This window comes from Silene latifolia, chromosome Y (genome assembly GCF_048544455.1).
Source record: "Silene latifolia isolate original U9 population chromosome Y, ASM4854445v1, whole genome shotgun sequence".
NCBI lineage: Eukaryota > Viridiplantae > Streptophyta > Magnoliopsida > Caryophyllales > Caryophyllaceae > Silene > Silene latifolia.
Genome location: NC_133538.1, coordinates 449843613 through 449849465, shown reverse-complemented (window position 1 = coordinate 449849465; position 5853 = coordinate 449843613). Strand labels below are relative to the sequence as shown.

Below are 5853 nucleotides of genomic sequence, written 5' to 3'. Positions count from 1 at the left end.
CAGCCACACACCGTTCCATTTCCTTTCCTTTCATTCCCAATTCTTTCCTCTAACCTAAACCCACCTCTAACCCTAAGCCCTAAACTGAGACGACTGACGACGACGGTGACTTGCGAGGACGATAAAAGGCTAGCATAGAAGCTCGAATAGCTAGAAGGTTAAATCCCTCCTTTTATTTGTCTTATTTTCTTCGAAAATAGGTTTAATCAATTTTTAAATTGAGTACCACTACCTAGAATTCATGATTGATATGAATCTGAATTGTTGATTTTGTACTTGTACTTGAACTGAAATTCATGATTGATTTTGTACTTGTTTATTCTTCGAGATTGGTTTCAATTAGTGGTGTTTATGTTTTATTTCACCACTTGAAGTTGCATAAGTGCAATAAGTGTGTTTTATTCTTCAACCTTGAAGTTCTCTGCCATTGACCACTGTGTACACCTCTCAAATTTTACAAAAAAACGCTGCTACTCCTCTGGACCCGTGGGTAGACCCGACCCGGACCCTCTACCAAATCTTTCATTTATCAAAAGGTAAAATATTCTACCGTTCTTTTTTTTCTTGTTTAACTTCAGACTCGCGGGTAGACCCTACCCGGACCTGGACCCATCGGGTATGGGTAAGGGTCCAATAATTTTAGACCCTTTAGGGTCTGGGTCGGGTCCGAGTCCAATGTAAGTGGCACGGGTCCGAGTCTTGTTGAACCCGACCCAGACCCAGACCCAGACCCGAGCTATTGCTATCCCTATGTACAATGAATGGGATTAGAGCATCTTTTGTTTTCATTATTATAATCAGAGTTTTCATTGCCCAAGAAACTTCCACCACCAGAATATAAATACAAGCCATAAATAATCTTTGCAAGGGGAACACTCAGAGAGGACGTGAAGCGTAAATAACCCGATAGATCTAATACCAAATCCAGGTATTCAATACTCACCCAAATCATCCGTCTCAAATATTCTATCTTAGTTTCAAATCAAATCATATACATAAATTGTCCCAGTTCATATAAGTGCATCATAAGTGCATCAGAGCCGTTAATTTACGACAAAGTCGAAATTCATTAGTAGTCAACATCCAAATAGACCTGAGGGTACCAAAATTGAATAAGTTTTCTTTACTCTTTTTATTTCATTCTTTTATTTATTTTCTTTATTTGTCGTATAATCAGTATATAATCTAACTAGTTAACTTGTGTTGTATGTAATTATATGGTCCTGTAAATAAAATTGTATAACTAGCCTTTTTATCGTCATTTTTTGTCAAATATACAATATTACAAATAAATAGTAGAGGTCGTCAGTTTGATGGGCTGTCCGGGTGCCTAACACCTTTCTTGACCGTACATTTACCTCCGAATCCGCAATCTTTGGTTCAGACCGGAGTGACGGATCAGTCCCCATACCAAGGATAAAAAAGGGCCTTTTCCACTTAACTTGTTTTTGTATGTTTTTTTATAAAACCTACCGGCGACTCCATATTATTATTTTTTTTGAAAAAGGAGATTTTTTCAGGGATCTCACAACGCACATTGTGATCCTTCATACTAATTATATGTTTCAGGCATACTTATGCTAGAATATTTAGATTTCCACACTATTCAAATTCTTGATGAAGTTTTATCTTCCATTAGCTTTTTAAGGTTTTCTATTGTTGTCTAAATGTTGGAGTATAAAAATTGCATTGATTTTGAAACACCACCCATCAGCTTAAACTTTAGCTTTTAGTTGAGATGATTTCTTGACACTAACCACACATTGCAATCTTTCACATCATATTATCTATACACTCCTATATAATATTAATAATCCGTCAAAGCTTGTAAGTGAAATAATACTATTAGCAAATTCATAAAAAGTTTGGTAGTTCCATGCACAACAATACAACACCCATCAATAAATCGAGTTAACTTCTTTTACTTAAAAAAATGTTGATTTAAAAAAGTTGCTAATAATTTTTTTTTTGTTAAATTATATTCAATAATTCTTTGAAATAACTTATTTACGAATACACAGAGTAGTACTCACAACACAAAATACATGAATATAAGTTGAATGAACTCGATCCAATACAATCCTTTATATTATGCATCTCATATCAGTGCAATATTCCAAATTATTTGGAATGAATGGCATAATGTTCGTGACCAATATAAATTTATGACCATCTTTCTTGTTTTAAAACATGACATAGTTTAAATAGTACTCCCTCCAAATTAAAATGTTTGCCCCACTTCTCTATTATATGAGTCTTATATTTTAATGAAATAGGGCAAACACTTTAATTTGGAGGTAGTATATGTTAATACTACTATATTGATTTAATAATTTAGGTAGTTTAAAAAATTTGTAGACTACCACATCGCTCGAAAAAAAGCTTAAATATATATATATATATATATATATATATATATATATATATATATATATATTACTATATTTAATGCATGTGCGATACACGGGCCTAGAGTAATCCACATTAATATTCTCTTTTGGGACTTACAATATGATTGTTCTCCATATAATAGAAATGTTAAAGTGATTACTTGGATGCTCACAAAGAGGACATGGGAGGTGTAATTTCTTAGGATTTAGGGACTGTTTTTTTTATTGATTTTGTGATGACGGAAATGACTCGAAAACTAAGCATACCCTATCAATATACACAAATTCTCATTATAGGCGGGAGATATCCGTCTATAGGTATAGACGAGTCAAATATCCACCAACTTTAAGCATAAGACAAGAAACAAGTTGCATGGTTGGACCCAAAAATGTCACCACTTTAAGCATATTTAACCCATTTTTCACTTTAAACGGATATATCCGTTTATAGTGAGATTAGCACATAAATATATCCCTTTGAGCTCAGCAGATGTCACTTCGCCTTTGTAGCGGCGGCTTCCGGTCATTAATCATGTACGTAACTTTGAGAGATGTGTCAGATGCTGAGATCGTCCGCATTAATCTTAATTAATCTTAAAATTGGAATTACAATAACTCTTTTGTGAGACGGTCTCACACCATGAGACGGTCTCATTATAAAAAGAAAACTCATTTATTAGTATTAAATGAGTAAATTTTCTATGAAAATGGACCGTCTCATGACGTGAGACGGTCAACATATCCTATTATATAAAAAGTTAATTCATTAATTAGCACTAAATGATATAAAAAGTCAATTCATTAATTAGAACTAAATGAATAATATTCCTATTGAATAAAAAATGGACCACGGTAGAACTAAAGTTATACCAAAGGTAGATATTTTTTTCCATACCTCTTTCAAGAACATTTTTGTACTTCTTGCCTAACCCAAATATTATATTTGTCAGTTCTTAATTATATTACTTTCATCATTCAATTTTCCAATCCCCAAATATTGATTCCTTATTTCACATTTATTTGTTTATGAGTAATTTCACATCTATTTAATATCCAAATCTTGGTTCAAGTTTACCAGTGATTGAAATTATCTTCTAATTTATGCTGATTGTTTCATCTACCTCTCGCAATCACTCTTGCTCGATCAGTTATGCTACTAGTTAAGATATGTTTATATTTTTGTGCATTGTAGTGCTATGTTTCACCTCCGTGTCAATCATCCATTTTTGTTTGATTAATTTTTTTCTCACAATAACTATAAAAGGTAAAGAAATGAGACGTTGGTGTTTCGACTTCTTAAACTTGAAGTTTTAATTAATTCTTTGATGTTCAGCAATCTACACAATTGTCAAAATAAAAAACTGGTATAGCATGGATTGTCTAGGTCAGAGAGTGTAGATTTAAATAAACTTCTTTATAAACATGTTCCTCGTGTGACCTTTGAGCTCTTGGGCTTGGCTGAATCGTCGATGAAGAATTTTATACCTTCTGAGAATATCATCCTTGAAGCTTCTACATATAAGTGTCCATGATTGAATAAGGGTTTTGGAAAATAGATCCTTACATGCATTAGAGTTTGTCCTTATCTCTTGTTAATTGTCATTGCATAATGCTTTAGGGGATATTGTCTTCTTTTAAGTACGAATGAGATTTTTATGTCCGTTGTAGTCATTATTATTCTCGGTATAAGAACCTTCTAACCCAACTTTGAACCCGTTATTATTTTCCCCTTGACTATAAACTTTCCAAGCTAAGGTGTGTTACAATCAGATGTGTACCATTACATAACCCCTGTGACGGGTTTATGTTTCGCAGCAGCATTACTGCCATTCCTACCTTAAGCCTTAACTCATAGTGCGGTAACCCCTCTAGGTTGAGGCTGTTTAAGTATTCCGTTGGATAAGATGTAATTTATCTTCAGATTCAGTTGATGCCGTGCAGACCCCATCACAATTTCGGTATATTTTCTCCACACCCGGGACCCAAGTTTGCCATGTAACTATTTATCAAGTCGGCGATGTCATTCAAAGGGGTGAGTATTACTCTTTCTCTTAGATAGTCCTCGTTTTTATGGCTGCTTTTGAAATCTAGGTACATCTGGTTACCTTAACGCTTAATGCTCCTTTACTACCAATGTATTGTTCTGGTATTTCTATCCATGTTTCTTCGGTGTCATTCTTGTAATACCTCGAATTTATGAGCTATTGGGTACTGTATCGAGTAGGGCTTACTCTGTCGAGTAAGTCGGTTTTGCGTTCTGGAGTTAGTACTTCCGTTGGGTACTCGATCGAGTAGGGACTACTCGATCGAGTAGGGGCTACTCGATCGAGTACCTTAGTTACTCGATCGAATAAGTCGGGTTTTATACGGGTTTTGCCGGGTTTTGATAGCAGTGCGTGAAATGATATATAAACTACTTACGTCAGTTCTTTTTACCTTTTACCTAAAATCTAAACATTTTACAAAGAAAACAATACAACGTCGATTCTTTTTCTCTCATTGCTATCAAATCCAAGGGCTAGAATCGTCGGATTTCGGAGTTCTTTATACCGTTGAGACGTCGTATTGTGGGTAAGATCCTTGTACCGTTTTTATGTTAATTCGTTAGTTTTGGTTAAACCCTAATTGGGTGAATTGGGGGTGTTTGGGAGTATTGTTGATGATAGATTGTAATTGTATGATTATATGTTGATAGGAGGTGATTTCGTAGAGGAACGCTTTTGATCCGCTGCTTGTGTTGATTTTGGTGATTGCATTCCAGGTAGGGTTTCCCTACTCAGTTATTCTATACATAATTATGAGATGGTTGATGGTTGATTGTCATGTGAAAATATCGTAGTTGGTTTTGGTATTGTAGATATTGTAATTGGTTGTTGTTAATTGTCTGAGGTTTGCGAGGTGCGCCCTCAGCTGAGTGGAGTCACTTGCGAGAGTGGCTTCACGCCCTTGATTCGCCCCTTATGGTTCCCGTCATAAGGGGATGTGCACATTAAGGAACATGTGTTATTCGCTCTATGGAGATGAGCGAGGCTTAGGCGGGAACGGCTGCGGTCCCCCAATGGCGGTGTGGAATATCTGTTGCGATGGATATTCTGGCAGGGCTATACATTTTAGTGTGTAGTCAGATGATTGGCGATGTGATGGTGTTGGAGGATTGTGGTTCTGTAACTGTCTATTGTTTGTCTTGTATCGTTGTACAGTAACTGACCCCGTTTAATTGTTTTGAAAACTGTGGTGATCCTTCGGGGATGGTGAGCAGTGTTTAGCAGGTATGGCTTGGATGCGCGCGGGTTAGATGGGGATGAGTCATCACGAGTCAGCTAGTAGTCTTCTGTTGTTATGTCAAGACATTTTTATTTATTCAGTTGGATTTTGGTTTGGAACTGTTATTTTGTACCTTTCAGTTTTGGTTTGAATGTAATCACTTTAAACTATTTACTTAAAGTACATTTCTTGATGGTCA

The 5853-nt window shown here is 35.4% G+C and overlaps 1 long non-coding RNA gene across 1 annotated transcript; it reads left to right on the top strand.

Moving 5' to 3' along the window:
* Positions 1–5853, top strand: LOC141633362 (uncharacterized). The gene is made up of 4 exons (XR_012538135.1): positions 1–157; positions 4312–4422; positions 5086–5151; positions 5650–5853. It is a non-coding gene; the product is annotated as an uncharacterized LOC141633362 (long non-coding RNA).